The sequence below is a fragment of the Larus michahellis genome, chromosome 1 (genome assembly GCF_964199755.1).
Source record: "Larus michahellis chromosome 1, bLarMic1.1, whole genome shotgun sequence".
Lineage (NCBI taxonomy): Eukaryota > Metazoa > Chordata > Aves > Charadriiformes > Laridae > Larus > Larus michahellis.
The window spans coordinates 65,800,585-65,817,932 of record NC_133896.1 but is presented as its reverse complement, the minus strand read 5'-3'; the positions used below and the strand labels follow the sequence as shown (position 1 = coordinate 65,817,932).

At 41.4% G+C, this 17,348-nt stretch overlaps 1 protein-coding gene across 9 annotated transcripts in view; it reads left to right on the top strand.

Annotated features, from left to right (window-relative positions):
• BICD1 (BICD cargo adaptor 1) overlaps positions 1–17,348 on the top strand; it is a 184,976-nt gene that overhangs the window by 112,242 nt on the left and 55,386 nt on the right. The gene's annotated exons all lie outside the window — the stretch shown is intronic.

Here is a 17,348-nt window from a genome sequence, read left to right as displayed (position 1 = left end):
CCTCCCTGCGTACTTGGTGAGATAATTTAACTAGTCTCTTCTTACAGCACACATTCATCTTATTCATATGAGAGGTAAAATATTATGGAAATAAATTCTGTTTGCAATAAGACATTTTTTTTAAAAAAACAACCAAGTCACGTTTTACAAACTTCCTACCTCTTTATATAGATGCGTGTATTGTTTTATCTGGTTATCAAATTTTTGCACTCTGTTCTAACAGTGCTCTAAGTTCTTAAAGTGTATAACTGGTACAAATTTACGATAATTCCAGGAGATTTTTCTCCTAATGGGGAAGTTGAGGCATAGAGGCTGAGATCCCAGGTTTTTATAACTGGCTGCCTTCTTGCATTTGTTGGTTCCTTTCACGCTTGCTGATCTGTGTGAGATGATGGAGGAAGTTTGTGCTGCATCCTAAAGGTCAGAAATTCCTGGAATTCTCCTATCCATAACACTAGCTGAAATGTACTGATTTCACTACCCAAGGTTCAAATATTGTAATTTTTTTCCAGTGCTCGAGTAGCTTTTAGCAGTGCTAGTATGAATCTATTGGGGGGTTCTTTATACCCTGCAAAAGAAGACCCAGACTCTGTCACGTAGCAGTTTTCTTTCGCATCTATTTTGTGTGCTCAAACACAGAAAATACTAACGACGTTCTGCGTTTTCTTTGATGGATTATTTAAAGAATTTACCACCCTTTTTGGTTTGCTGTTAAATTATTAGGTTATTACAGATAGCTTTCTCTTTAAAACAAAGGTTTTTTTTTTTAATTTTCAGGAATTCCTTCTTCTGCATCAACTTTTCTCTCCCATTTCCCAGTTACTCTCGAAGCTGTGTACTGGTGCTAAATCCAAGTTTCTAATTGAGATTCTAAGCAGGAAAAATTGCATCACCGGCTTTTGTTCTCCCATGAAAGCCCATATTAACGGAGACTGCCTTGTATAAAGCAGACCCCTTTCACCTTTGAAAACAAAGAAGAGTTCCTGTCTGAAACGAGTACTGGGGCATTGCAGTGTTTCCAAAGAGCTGTACTGAGCTTTATCCAGAACCTTGACTGTCCTCCTTATCGGTGCGGTGCACAATCAGCACTGGTTTTGGTGTGGTGAAATATATGGTACGATCAGAAGGAGCTCCGTCTCCGAGCCATTTCCCAGGGCTGGGAGAAAGGGAGCCTTTGGTTTTTGCTCAGATCCTGGCAGAGAGATGGTGCTTCACCTCAAGGCCAGTGCAAGAAAGTAGCTATGCCACAGGCTGGCGTGTGCCTTGCGATCTGCTGCTGCCTTACCTACCCCTTCCGTTCCAACACCTGCCAGAAACGTGGGATCCCATTCAAAGCTCTTCAAACTGACAGTTTGAAGATTTCCTATCCAGATTCTTCCCCTGATTACCCTGAATTTGGATCAGACTTAGGATTTCTGTAGAAGAGAAAGGCGCCGATGCTCGGGCTTGTGGCATGGGCTATTCCTTACTGCAGCACGTTACGCCTAAGTGAAATGTGTGAATGTAGCTCTGTAGTAGGAGAAAAGTAAGATTCAGGTGTGATTAATCAAGTTCTGACTAATCTTGACTTACTACGCTTAATTTCAAGCAAATGTTCAGGGCCCTGACAAACATAAAAGAAAGAAAAGACATATTCCCACCCCCCCCACTCCCCCCACCCCGTTTATAGCTGCTAAATGTTAAAATCCTCAGGCTAATGTATGACATTGTTAACATCTGGTGAGACTGAACTCAGCCATGTGACATGCAAGCATATTATGACTTACGTTCTCCATTGTATGCTTTTAATATGGGCTAATTAACACACACTAGCTGATATATGATAAAATACGCATTTTCAGCCATGGGGTTCTGGACTGCGGAGACAAAAAGTCATGTCCACAGTGTGCCCCAGCCTTTCCTTCTCCCAAGCTGAGAGCTAAGAGTATCATGACTGTTTTACTGAGAGTTGGGTTTTCTTTTTCAAAATGATGGTTTGGCTTTGGTTTGGTTGTCTCAATTAAGTTTTTCCCATGAATATGAACTTGGGAGAAAACTTTGATTTTATTTTTTTTTTTAAAAGGACTTTGATTTTTATTTTTTTTTTAAAAAAAGGACTTTGATTGCCAAACAGTATCCTCATTTCATAAAGCTGCAGAGGAAAACAGCATTTTTGAGACCAGCCTGTCCCACCGTCCAGGAGAGAGGTAGCACAGAGGCATAGACTGTTGTGGTTGGTTTTTGTTTCTGGTTTTTGTCACTAGGGTATGGTGCTTTCTTCTTCTTTAGCAAATAAATAAACAGCGTAAAACATTTGTCATCACTGGGGTAGTAATGCACTTTGTTGATGAAGTTTGGCAAATGAGCAGCCTGCAAGATTAGCAATCTTTTTTTTCTTTCCACTTTGAATTTAGCTATTACTAATTAGCTAATCACATTTGTATATCTTTCCTCAACCCTTGTTTAACTCAAATGACAGATATTTGAGAGAACTTTGTTATTTGTTGCAAGTTCAGCACACTCACACCTCTTATTGAAGAAATAGGGAATAAGATGTAAGGGTTGGAGGGGCAGAAGAAACAAGTATTTTGGCAGTCTCCAGTAGGGAGAAAAAGGACCAAAAATGGTAGAGAAGAGGGAAAAACTGAATTGGTGGTGGTGTTAAGCAGGGCGGGATTTTTTATTGCTGGCTTTAGAACAAGTCATAAGGGCAGGAAAGACTTTCAGTACAATGTTTACATTAGAGGAAAACAGTTTGATGAGATTCACTGGGCTTTCTCTGGGTCACCCAAACACTTCTCCAAGGGAATGAGAAGAAACAAAATTAAAGTCTGTTTGGAACAGGCATGTTTAATTTTGCTTGAAATCTGTCTCCTGTGTTAGAAAACTAGCATGCCTTCTCTTAAGTATGTAGTTTCATGAGTAAAGCAGTTTCTAAACAAAACGCCAGCTCAGTCAGGGTCAAAGAGCAGCCTGTCGGAACAGTGCTAAAGCTGCTTCAGTCCCTTAATGAGACTGACGGAGGAAAATGTTTAGGCTTTATGCTACATTCATTTATAAGAGCAAGGAAAAAAAAGGCCTGTTTCAGACGATGCAGTTGTGATACCACAGTGTGCTAGGCTAAAAACAAAGAGTACATCTGAATTCTGTCTAGATGCTCCTGAAACCCAGCTTCAACTAACATGATCTCTGAGGGGCTCAGGAGTGTAGGGGAAAAACATTTAGGATTCAGAGGCTCATGTCTTATTCATCCTTTTGTTGCTATGTGAGAGCTGTCTCCAGAAGCTTCCCATTTAGTGATGATAGCTGGAAATGTCCATAGGGAAAGCGATGGTTCCTACTTTCTCTGGTCCAAGGCCAGAGATGGATTTTTAACTTTAACTTGAGGCTTTGAATTGCACATAGAAAAAAATCCATACTTTATGGAAACCTAGGGATTTTGACTTAGTACTTCCCACACAATTAATGTCTCTGATTTGTAATGGGGATGTTCTTTTCCTAAAGCAGCTCAGCGCTTCCCTGTGCTTGCTGCAGCTCCACCACTCCTGCAGGAGACAACAAACTGCTGCAAAGTAATGTCTGCCGAGGGTAAAGGACAGACAGATGCGGCTGCACAATTAATTTTTTCTGCTCATGGTTGCAGTCTTTCACAAGAGGTACTTGCAGTCCGTACAAGCTGAAGAAAAATTACCTGTGTCGCAGAAACTTCCACATGATCAAAGGTAGAGGCTATTAAACAAGTGTGCAGTCTCCGGCAGGGGTCATCCATTGCCAAAAGCTGTGGTTACACCAGAAGTTCTGTTTGGGGGATTTTTCCCGTTCTACCCTTGTATTTGACAATGTCCTACGTCACACTGCACAAAGATCATGGTGAAAGGGTGTAGGTGTGATGCATATCCCATGTCCCATATGTATATTTGTACGTAGGCACACAAGATCAGGAAGATGCAAAGCCGATTCTCTGGTTGAGGTGCTGGGTAAACGTAACCTCAGTTTAATTATTAAGAGCCCAAGGAATTGTTAGCAGCCTAGGTCGTCTTCCTTATAGACACTGGTAGCAGTATTTCAATGAGAAAAAACCTGAGAATGGTCCACAATTTTGTAGGTATGACATGGAATATGTTGATCAATTAATGGGGGGAAGTTCATAAATCTCATCTTACTCCTGTTGCTTGTCTGAATTCTGACCTAGTTCAAGTGTGATGTTGTTTTTCCTCCCTCCGGACGTCTGTCATTTTACCAGATTGATTATTCTGCTGTGCTTTTTTTTTTTTTTTTTCTGCATATAACTGAATTCAGTTGTGCTGTATCAAGCCATTGGTCATACAACAGAATAAGAACTGAGAAACTTGGCATTTAAATAGTTATTTGCTGAAACTAATATTGGATTTCATTAGTAATGATGTTACATCAGGGTCTTGGTTGAATACTTTAAAAACTCAGAGGAAATTTAAGAACACTGTAATGAGCTTGGAGCCGTCCTCTAATGTTTTCTTATATTTTATATTAAAAATCAGTTAGAAAAGAAACAAAACGAAGGGAGCATGAGCTATCAATCAGCAGTGGCCTGCTGGGATGTGAGAGAGCAGAGGGAGCAATTAAGACTTTGGGCTGCAATCCTTCGCTGCCACGGAAGTTTCTTCTCAGTATCTGGAGATTTAAAGTCCAGCACTCCAACGTTACACGTGGGTGCCCTTGCATCTCGGGGGGAATCACTGCCGAGGGCTTGGATGGGAGGCTGTAACGCTGCCGGTGTCTCCCCTGTGTCTGAGCTGGGCAGGGGGGCCGGTCTGGCACCCCCGTTTTGCCCAGCTGTCACCAGCAGGCTCAAAGGCTTGAGCGAAGGCTGAATTCACAATTTGGAAACACTGATATTGAGACAGATAAGGCTTAGGTGAATGTGCCTTTGGAAGAAAAATGTTTTCCCCTCGACTTGTCACGTGGGCATGTTGGTCTGGATTTCCATAAATCTGGAAAAAGAGCAGTTCTTCGTTTATCAACGTCCTTGATAACAACCTCAGCAAGGACAGGGAAACTGCTTCCTTCTCATGCTGAGCTTGGGGCTTTTTGCACCAAGAGCTGCCGAGTCCCTTTGCTCTCATGTGCTTCAACAATCACCGAGATCGCTTGCTATTTGCCATTAGATACTGTCCCCCTCATGCCACAAGGTATTTATAGAAAGTTATCACTGCTTTAGTGAATATTATACTTAGGTAAATAAAGGGCTGCTTTAAGTTTTTCGTGGGCATTCCCAGTTCAGTTCTTTTAGCCGTATCTTATTAATAATTCAATAATCCGTTTCAGCAGAAGGCTTCTTCTATCAGACCAACACCCATCATGAGCTGGATGGAAGTCCAGTGGAAGCCAATGCTGAAAGGAAAACAGCAGTGGTTTTAAAGGGGAATACAAAAGAATAAAAAAAAAATAGATTTAAGCATCATTTTAATATCCAAAGTCAAACAATCCCAGAATGTGACTAATATTTTACTCCCTGAGTAAATATGGCATTTGATGGCATTTTTTTCTGTTTTGATGCATTGCAGGCAGTGAATAATATTCAGTGTTTATTCAATTTCCAAAAGAATAATTTAATTCTGAGGCTGTGCTGCCATGAGCAACATGCTTGAGTAACTCTCCCAGAGATTAGGACATTAGTAGTCAGCCCTTGCACTGTGTTCCTATGGCATGTATTACATTTGTATTTCTGCCCTGCGTGCCGAGCAATGAGAATCTTGTTTCCTCAGTCTTTTAAGGACATGATAGAAAACTGTCAATGTAAAAATCGCTACTGCTGACTGTAATATATGTATATAAAGTAAATCTGTGAAATATGCAGTCAGTATTAAAATAAATAAAGGGCAGATTATAAAAGCCAAGGTCAGGTTTCAAACCAATTTATGTTGAACAGTCGAGAGTACTACCATGTTAGAGACACTTTCTGAGAACAGGTATTTTCACTGTCCATACCAATAAATTCAAATAACCTTTAGTGCAGTTTACTTATCAAATCTTCTACGTAGTCATTCGTATTCATGGATCACTGTGTGTGCTGTAATGAATAAAAATTATGTGTAAAATTCAGTCCTAAAGAATGTAGTTTACAGACAGATGAGGTACTTATCTTCAGCTATATTTGCCACCTAAGTCACTCAAATATATGACCTAAAATAAAAATGCTAAATCTTTGAGGAAAAAAAAGGCATTAGTCATCAAGCCCTTTTCATCTTTTTAATATTAATCAGCTCCTGTATCTGAACTGATGTTTCAGCTCATGCCACAGAAGAATAAGCAGGGGTGGGTGTGTGTTCTGCACACAAGGTCAAATAAGCTGCAGAATGCCGTGCTGCTTCTTGCAGCAGATGGGTAATGTTACATGGGTTTTAATTATTGAAATTACTCCTGACTTTGAGGAAATACTCTCTCTTAATACTGACAGAATTGACCACATGATAGGGCTTGAATTTTGTGGCACAGATGTGTTTGTTTAAAGATGCCATGTCTCTGTCCTCTGGAGAAGAAGAATTACCGACCTTTAACTTTCATGTTGCTCCTCCATTCTTAGGAACGTTTTTTACCATATTGATATTTTTTTAAGGGGAACTTGAAATACTCTGCCATTGGGAGGGCGGTGGGTGCAGATTCACAAAAAGCTTTTAAACACCTCTGCAGCTGGCAATCTGCAAGAATAATTTTGACAAGGGAAGCTCTGCCATGAGCATGGGTTTACAGAGCTGCTTTGATGCTGAATTCTTGCAGCTCCTCTGCAGAACAATAGGGAATGTCCCAGCAGATGACTGCTTGAAATAGATTTGTACTTGCAAATAGTTTCTTTGTATCCTTTAGCTATTTATTCACACTACTTTCTAAAAAGTATTAATGGTTTCTCCTTGGTTTCTTTCAATATATTTCTTCCCTCTCAATCCACTGTGAGGAGCCGGGTACAGAGGGAATATGGAGTGTTAATCGGGGTCTCCTATTCCTCCCCCCCACCCCCCCGACATCTAGTTACCATTGTCATCACTGCCCATCTCCCTACATTTCTGCTGTATTTCATGGAAGGACATCTAACAAGTTTTCTCTATGGTAGGAGATATCTGGGATCCTCACTTCTCACGTGCTTTTCTGTTGGTAGAGGAGAGAGAGGTGGGTGTAGATGGGTAGGGTGGGTAAATGGAATACTCCTGCAGAAAGGAGCAGATGCATTTATTTTCCTGCCTTTTGTGGGTCAGAGAAAAAATACTGTTTTCCACTTGCAGCCGAAAGAGTCGGGTTCAAATTAGACATTCAAAAGTGGTTTCTGACAAAGGCAAAAGTGAAGTCAGGAGGCGATTTTCTGGGGAAGGTGATGGGATCTGTTATTGGACGTGTTTAAGAAGAGATTAGACAGATACCAGGAATGACATAGATGTAGTTACTCCTGTCCTGGGAAAGACAAATGGACTAGATGCTGCCATGGGGCCCAGTTGAGATCCATTTTTCTATGATTTTAATGATCTTTTGTGAGTCGAGGATCGGGATTAATTACATGTCTCATTAATTTGAACTCAGCCCCCTACTAATTTAGCTGCACTGTCTGAGGCGCCGGATTTATGAGTGCTGCTGCCCAGGCCTGGGTCTGTATGTCGACATGCTCTCAGCTTCCTCGGCTCTAACACGGCGCTGCAGCACGGTCCTCCCACAGCGGGAGAAGGCAGAGGCACTTGCTCACCAACAATGATATTGCAATGTCTAGCTGGTATTTACAAGGCCAAAGATTGGCTTGGCATGCAAATTGAAAAAAAAGCAGAGCTTGGATAGTGTTGGAGCGTGGTGCAGGATGGGGAGGCTGAGCTGAGAGCCCTGGCCCGGCACGTGCATCCCTCGACAGCGCGGCTTGATTACTGATATGAGGAATGTAAGGAAGGTTAGGATTGAGCTAGCAGCAAGCTTTAATTAAAATAGCTCTGAGTCCTAAGGAGGAGGGGAGGCCGTTGCCGTGGGGAATGGAAAGCTTACAAGAAGCCTAGCTCCATGCCCGAAACATGGGAGAACGGAGTCACTGCCCGGCATGCTCACAGACGGGTTACCACAGGGAGCTCTGAAACCATCCTGACATCAAAAGTTTGCGTAAGACAGCAGAAAGCAATGCAAAACAAGCAGTCAAACAGGGATGTATTTTTTTCAGTCCAACCAAGCGCTGTGGGTCCTAAAGTAGTCAAGCTCACCCCTGTTATTTAGGTGCTGTGGTGTCTTTCCTCTTTCCTCCTTTCCATCCTCAGGAATTCACTTTACTGTTCCCTGCATCTCGCCGCTTCAGTGCATATAGTGAAATCTTATTCCTGCTGGAGGCTATGTATATTTTACCACTTACGTCGATGGGGCTGGGTTTCCACCTCTGGTACTTGGAATAGATCATATAGTTGCTGCTGAGCAGCAAACGTATCCAAAATCGAAATGGCATGTCTTCCTATTCCCTACCTCCTGCTAGCACAAGCGTGTCCACCCTGTCAGCAATGTCAGGGAGTATAAATACCATTAAAACTAACTTTTCGTTTGTTTGTTTTCTGGGGTGGCTTGTTGCCCCTGATCTGGCTGATGATGTGAAAGCTAGCGCTGGCCCAAGGGAGGGTCAGGACGTGGGGGCAGCAGCTGTGGCGCCGCTGGGCTTAAACCGACCACAGACCCACATCCAGTTAGCACAACTTCTCTTTTGTTGGTTAGCCGGTGCCCCCTCCTTCTAGAAGGAAATTTGGCACTTTGCACCTGACAGATGGCCTCTCAAAGGGATACGTATAACTGGCAGATGCCTCTCCCCAAGTGATCAGTTAGGCTTTAAAACCAGCTCTTGGTTTCTTGATGAGCTTGAAAAGGCCCGTGTGGATCCTCCATCAAAAAGCCTGCCTTCAGGCATTGTCATGTAGAATCACTGCTGCTGGCTTCTTAAATTGTGGATAGAAAGCAACAACCTTCATAGGAAAGGTTGTAATTAGGGGAAAAAATAATAAATTACCGCTCAGTCCAAAACGTCGCAGACCCCCCTCCTTTTTTTTTATTTTTCTTTATTTTTTCTCTGAGCTAATCTGGCAAGAACAATTTGAGTTTAGTATCTTTATAATAGTACCCAGTCAGCCATGGGGTAATCAGTGATGTAGAGCATGCAACAGCCCCGCTTCAGAGGGTGCAGTCTCAAGCGTTTGTTACTCAGGGACTGTTCAGTGCAGTGGGAGTAATGAGGCTGGAGCAAAACAACTTGGCTGAAGTGTGACGTTAGCAGGTAGTGCCCTGTCTGCTCCTGGCTGCACGCTCCTGCCCCGTGCTTTTCATCCCGACCAGAGCACGAGGATCCCGGGACCCTAACCCTAACCCATCCTGCTCCCCCAGCAATGGGGCTGGGTGGATGGCAGCAACAACATGGCATGGAGGGAGCTGGGGATGGGTCTAGAGAGCAAGTCCTATGAGAAGCGGCTGAAGGAGCTGGGGTTGTTTAGTCTGGAGAAAAGGAGGCTGAGAGGAGACCTTATCGCTCTCTACAACTACCTGAAAGAAGGTTTGTATAGAGGTGGGGGCCCATCTCTTCTCCCAAGTGACAAGCGATAGGACAAGAGGAAATGGCCTCAAGTTGTGCCAGGGAAAGCTTGAATATTAGGAAAAATTTCTTCACTGAAAGAGTTGTCAAACACTGGAACAGGCTGCCCAGGTTTGAGCCTCAGCTTTGATACTGAGCACGATGCAGAGGGGATGGAATACCCTGTTGGTCAGTTCTGGGTCACCTGTCCTGTCTGCTCCTCCCCACAGGTGCGACCCCTCTATGCTCTTCTGCTTCTGACCTTCCAACGTGGCACACAACAAAGTGAGCTGACCTTGGTTGGTTATAGGAATAAGGATAAGCAAGAGCCTCTCTGCTTGCCATTCCTTGGTATTAACTACAAACATCAGATGTTATCACTCTGGAAGCAGACACTGTCTGAAAAATACGCCTTTGGTTTAGAAAGTGCAGTTACTTAGAAAAGACTTAACTGAAAAATAAAATTGCTGAATAGAAAATTGTTTCTGTTCTATCTCAAACCAGGACAACAGGGAAGTGGTGTCACCACCCCTAGAGGTATTTAAAAGATGTGCAGACCTGGTGCTTAGGAACATGGTTTAGTGGTGGACTTGACAGTCTTGTGTTAATGGTTGGACTCAATGATCTTAAAGGTTTTTCCAACATAAACAATTCTATGATTCTGTAAGCGGGAGTGGGACTGGCTTTTGGGCCATGGATTTGTCCATTGGTTCCCAGAGAAATTTGAAGGCCAGTACAGGCATGAATGGACTTTGGGAAGACTCTTCCTGGAGACTGTTGCATTGGCAAGATGCTGTTATCAGCCTGCTCCAAGGCATGGATGTGTCATCATCTTTCATTTACCCAGTCAGAGTGGTATTTAGAAATAAATCATCCCACTTCTTAGAAATGTTTAATGCCACTAGAGCTGTAGCAGAGTTTTAAGTTTAAACAAAATGACCTCCACAATGTCCTTTTCGTGGCAAAACTTTTTCCAGCTAATTGATATTTTGCTGTTTGCAATGATGATATGTTAACGTATGACATCATTCTGCAGATATGCAGAAAGATCATATTAACTAAACTGTGTCATAACCCTGGAGTCTGAATTTCCCCTCAAATTGTTTTTATATGGTTTAGTTTGGTAAAGTTTCTCTTCCTTTGAAGGAATTAGGAATATTCTAGCAGTGTTTGTAGTAGGGTGCTAATATTAGTTATAATTAATATATTAATATAATTGATATATAATTACTGCGTTAATACTAATGCATTAATGGCTATAAATGTGGTCAAATCGAACCATTATTTTTCAGATAAAGGCATATGATTAGAGATTTGTTGTTTATATCAGTTTATAAAGAAGTCATTATAATATTACGTGGCCATAATACTTAGCAGAAAAATTAAATACCTGAAGAACCAGAACATTCCTTAGTTCTATATTTTTATATATACTTATTTATTAAAGTCAATAAAATAGATATTTTATAGGGATGTATAAGTAGCAGGATTTACAATGTTAAATATTATGGGTTTCAAACTCTGCGATAACTACATAAATGGGCCATTTAATTGCCCTTGATAGAAATTCACCTTACTTCTTTAGATTTAGCCATTCCAGTTAAATGCATTGAGCATTTCAGATGATTAAGTTATTAGACGTAAATGCTTTATTTAAGAGATGTTGCTGGTGAAGGAATTTGAAATATAGATTATCTTGATCTGGCTTCTGTCCAATATGCTATAGCTAACAAATATGTAGCTTTTTTCATCCTTGTCTTTGATAGTGTTGTCATTCTGTACGTAAATCCATGGAAGGGAAAGATTATAGGTACTTATGTTATTCTACGGATGTATTTTCAACAATGCCTTGTGCACAATAGCACGCCTGTTTTTTTTCTGGTTTTGAGACAATGAATCATATATCAAAAGCTAAGGAATGTCAGAATTGTACATAATTGCAAAAGTTAGTGGTTTGTGGGTTTGGACAATACGAGCTGTATTTGTGCTCTTAAAGTATTATGTCAATACAGCTGGTTAGATCAGATACGACATCATGGACTCTAATAATGCCACCTGAATGAAACTTTTTGAAGGATGAGATCAGATAAATTCAGATTAAAAAGGAGGATGCAGACTTTTAACAATAAGGAAGAAGAATCTTTGAAACAATTTGTTTTGGGATATAGACATATCTGTGTATTGAAAGGGAAGCAAAAATGGGTCTGCAAGAGATGCTCCATCCCTGCTTAGCTAGGCATCTACATCTGTGAATCAGGAGGATTGGTCTGCAAATTCTGCAAAAGGATCAGACCAGGCCACTCCAGGTCATCCATGAAGTCCCATTATGGTTTTAAATATATGTGGAAATGTGGAAAATGTCATTCTTTCAAGTTCAGGGTGAGTATTCCTGTATACAAGAGAGGGGAATTTTAAGGCTAGTCTAGAGGAACTTCTTTGGGGATTTTAAACAGTTGGTGCTAAATAAAAGAAAATGGTCCTCGCTTTTCTATTCCCCCTTCCATCCTCTCCTCTCTCAACTTTCCTTATCCCTTCAGAATGAAAAATCAGGGCAAGCGGGGTATTTCTGCAGTCCAGAGAGTGCTCCCTGGCTGCCTCCTCCCTGGCATGGCAAGGCTCTTTCTGGGATTTTACCTTGTACTATTTTCCTCTTTGGATTCTTCCATCAGTAGAAAGGAGGAGGGCTGGCTTTCCAGTGGTGTCCTGGTGTCCTGCTACATCGTGCTGGTGAGAAGAATTCTCTGTATGATGCAGAATTAGATTTTCCTTTGTTTACAGAAAACAAAAAATGTGCCCGTAGTTCACATTAGAAGTTAATCTCCTCTAAAGAGGAGATATAATTGGGCTTTAAAGTTTCTAAGGGTGTATCTGTGTATTCTAAAAATAACGGATCAAAGATACTTAAGGGTTTGGTTAATTTTTTTCCTCATAATTTCTCATTAATTTATTCATACCTGCATGTTGCCAAGTAGATAAAAACAATATATTAAAAAAGAAGCCAAAATCACTTATAAATGAGGTTAGTTTTGTGACAGAATGATCCTGAAGGACGTCCCAAGCCTATTTTTGGCCAAAGTTGTGCTGGTAGTGCTGCTCCATGTGAAGTCAGCATGTTTGTAATTAATTTGAACCCTAGTTAAATTGTATTTTCCGTGATATGCCTATTGTTCCTCATGAAAAATATACCTTTAATTTTCCTCTGCAGAGTAAAGTAAACATGACATACAAATTTACAGTGAGACTTGTCAACAAACACATGAGATCATGGATATTAGTCTGAGCATAAACTTCCTATTACATTCAATTTACTGCTAGTGCAATAAAACTGTCATCAGATTGAACGGGATTTTATACTGCATCAGCTATAATACAGTGCCATTAAATTGGAAGTACATAAATTTTCCATTGTTCTCTTCCCTCATGAGTTCTGAAAATTAGAAAGTTACGCACAGCATCATGCTATGGCTTGCATATTCCAACAGATCAGTAGTGATTTATTCAGGGTAGTTTGGGGCATATACTTAATTTCTGATTATAAGGCTGTTTTGCAGTGTGAAAAATAGTATATTTTACTGCAGTAAGGACCTGTAATCTTTTAATGAAAACTTGGATGAAATAAATGTAGGGAAAAGGCCCAAACACTAGTTCCCCGATTTTGTGTGGCACAAAAACTAGTTGATATAAGCTAGAAATAAAAAAAGTCTTTTATGTACTCCAAGATAGAATCAAAATAGTTAACGGAACTGCATTCACTTTAACAAGAAGGCTTCAAAACAACACCAGTTTTCAGTAAGTTCAGTCTATGGGTCCACAGTTCAAGAAATCAAGAGCCGCAGAGTTCCCTTCTCATCTTGGAGATGAGAATACCCTGCTTCAGGTCACTGTCCCTTGACCAGTTTGCTTTCCTTAGGTATATTGATAGGACACAAGGCCGTAACAAGTGGCTTCCTTGGGCAACAATGGGGGTGTTCTAATAAAAAAATGACCATGGGGGAATCATATTTTTTTTAAAGCCCTTTCTCATTGTTTTCAAAGTTAGATATTTCCATTCTTTCATTTTAAAGTACCTTCTCACTTGCATTGTTTGATATTACAAAGTGTCTACACATACAATTAATATAATGCGCTCTGTGTGTAGCATATGGAATACAGCATTGTAAAAATCTACACTGAATCAAAAATGAATAATATGTTCATAAACATTGCATTTAATTTTGGTAAGAAGTACTGTCATGGTTTAAACCCAGCCAGCAACCAAGCACCACACAGCCACTCGCTCACCCTCCTCCCAGTGGGACGGGGGAGAGAATCGTAAGATTAAAAGTGAGAAAACTCATGGGTTGAGATAAAGACAGTTTAATAGGTAGAGCAAAAGCCACATGTGAAAGCAAGGAAAAACAAGGAATTCATTTACTGCTTCCCATTGGCAGTCAGGTGTTCAGCCACCTCCAGGAAAGCAGGGCTCCATCACTCTTGTTATTTGAGAAGACAAACATCGTAACTCTGAATGTGTCCCACTTCCTCCTTCTATCACCAGCTTTATATGCTGAGCGTGACATCACATGGTATGGAATACCCCTGTGGTCAGTTGGGGCCATCTGTCCCAGCTGTGTCCCCTCCCAACATCTTGCACACCCTCAGCCTACTCGCTGGTGGGGTGGTGCAAGGAGCAGAAAAGGCCTTAACTGTGTATAAGCCCTGCTCAGCAGTAACTAAAACATCCCTGTATTATCAACACTGTTTCCAGCACAAATCCAAAACACAGCCCCATACTAGCTACTATGAAGAACATTAACTCTACCCCAGCGAAAACCGGCACGAGTACAAAAGTTTATTATTTAATATTTATTATTCCACTGATGTTTGGAGACCTGCCAGGATTGAAGTGAAGTTTGTATGGTAGAGATATGGTCCTTGCCCCTGTAAAACCTAGAGATGTCTTTGACTTTTCATATATGGCAAGTCTGAAAATATATCTAAGTAGTAGTGGACAGGTGACCTGAACAGACTTTATCTCAACTGAGCCTTCTGTTTTTAATTTCTTGTGGTCTGTTCTGTTATGTGTAGGTTCATTAGACATGCTATGTGACTGACATCTTCCACAATTAATGCTCACGTGTAATTAGATGCAATGCTGACAAGGACTCTGTTGTTTTCTATAGTTTCATAGAAAGGCCTTTTCCTTCTTCTTTGGCACCAATCCATTAGAACGGTTGCACCATGTTCAGCCGCTGACTGGGACTGAAAATAATTTACAGCCATTAAAACATTGCTCGTGTATCATTAGCTCCACCTCTTGGTTTAATTTGGTTTTTACACATAACAGTAGTTCATAAGGGAATCCTCTCTGGAAATGTGCCCTAGTAAAAGCATCTGGCTCAATTGCTCTATCCTGCAAGTTTAATGTTCAGTGCTTGATTACCAGTAAAGTTTAATTACGAATTATTTTACTAATAATTTGAGTTACATTGTCCTCTAGTGGCTCATACAGATAACCACCCTGCTGACAGACTCTTTTTGCCTTGTGTTTTAAATCCTGCCATACTGTTTTCATACAAGTCCAAGTCACCTCAGAAAAGGACTGATGCAATGGCCAAATAAAAAGTTTGCATCTTACCGCCACTGTACCTGTACAGCAAGATCTATCTTCTGTAACTGCGTATAGTGTGCTTAAGAAATAAATATTTAAAATAGTTCAAAATAACAATAAGAGAATTGCAAGAAGATACTGTATTTAATCAGAGCGTTTGATGGAAACAAATTTATACTGCTTACTGACAGTAACAAAGAATAAACTTGGCATGATTTTTTTTTGGTAGGTTGAAGACTAGTTCACTTCCACAAAATGCATAGAGATGTCATACAAAGGAAAACAGAACAGCCCTTCAGCGTGTCCTGTGGCTACTCACTCATAAACCTCAATAACGCCAGGCTTTTACCCTGTCACACGGCAGCATCACCTTTCATGGGAAGCAGTGACAGCACTAGAGCGCTTTGCAGCTGGATGTTTGCAAGTAGGAGGAGGCATCTGGGAGCGTGGAGAATAACCCCAGGGTGTTTACAGTGCCAAAAAGCACATTTTACTTTACTTTGAAAAGGTGATACCCTATTCTCTGAGGTGCTGAGTTAGTTTTTTCCCTGTGGCAGAGCAGTAGGATTGCTTCCAGCGGAGGCCTTGGCCCGGGTCATGGGAAGCACGGCAGGCAGCGCTTCGGCAGGCACGGCTGGTGGGATGCTCCGGCTGGCGAGTCTGCCCTTTTCATACTGTTTCTTCCTTGACCAAATGCCATAAGTAATGAGGAGTAGAGGTTGCTCTGCAGAGATAGTTTCTGCATGTGTAAGAGGAAGAGGAGAAGTGCTATAAATGCTTCTGTTTATGCGTCCAAGATGATGTAGGAGAAGGAGCAGTTACAAGTAGTGAAGGAATGTGGTTTCTGTCATCTTAAAGAAATGGTGGTGCACTCCAGCAAGATGATAGCTCCCTTTTTCTTTTGCTGTTTACAGTAATAGGAAAGACAAAGGAGTACTCTGACCTTACAGAGTTACTATCAGAGGCTTTTTCAAAGTAGAGTGCCTTGTACTCTTTCAGGGAAATAATATATCAGGATTGCTCTGGTCCTCCATCTCTTGCCACCTTTTTTTCTTCCTCCCTTTTCGGAGAGACCTTCCTTTCAACCAGCGATGTGACTGCATGCGTTGGATGGATGTCAGCTGGTTCCCATTCATTCCCTGGGCTGATCTTCCTCCAAACACCGGGAGAGTTGCAGAGTAGCTTAATTATACCTGACACAGTGGAGTCGTGCATTTGGTGTCGTTCACGTGCTGCCTCAGACTTGCACGTATACCCACACCTAGCAAGCGTCAATAATCACCACAGCTGAGAACCTGCTGAGAGAAACAAAACGTATAAGGGCAGCCCTGAGGTACAGAATGCCTTCAGCTCGTGAAATCATCTGCGGTGCCATTCTTACAGTTCACTCGGAGGTCTATTAGGCAGTGATGGATGCAGGAATATTTGCAGAGAGTTACTTTCATCTAGTGCTCTGTGGCTCTTCTGCCACTGGGAATCTTTTAAACCAAAGGCATGCCTTCAGTTAAGAAATCATGTAGGGTCTTTATTTCTTCTTAAGTAGCTGTCAGTAGGGGGAAGGTGACAGTTTTCATTTTTCTTTAATAAAAAGGCTTCATTTTATAAAGTGCTTTTGTAGCTCTTGCATCAACGTAGTTTTTTTCCATGCTTTGCAATGTTATTTTCCAGGGGTTACAACTGTTTATTTAACCTAGGTGCTGAGCCAAGTTCTGTTATCCTCAATTCAGAACATGTGGTTTTATCCTTTGTGTACTAAAGAGTAAGTTGTACAGATTGATCTATTTAGAGCTCACTGACTACAGTTTCTGCTGCGATAATTTTTTAAACGTTTGACATTTCCAGGTAGCTATCAGGCCAGTGGTTGCCCTCCCGCCACACTGGAATCTTTTATAGAAACCCATTACTGCTTCTCAGGCGTGCTCTTTCTGACACCCCAGCAGCGAGGGGACTCTGCCCCATCATTAAGGTCACAGTAGCGCTTCCCTCCACCAGCTGCTGAGCCAATGCTCAGGTTCCTCCTGCAGCCAAGGAGAAGACGTGGCTGATTATGCCTATTCTTATTAATCAGGAAAATGCAGGCTTCTCTTCAAAGCAGAGGGAGCGGTTGATCCTACCAACCGTGTTGGTCACTGTTCTTTTCCAGCTGTGTGTTAACTCCACCTTCCCATAGTGCATAGGGTTGTGCCAGCAGAGTCTTTCTGGAATAACCAGATCCTTGATGTCAAGCTCAGTCAG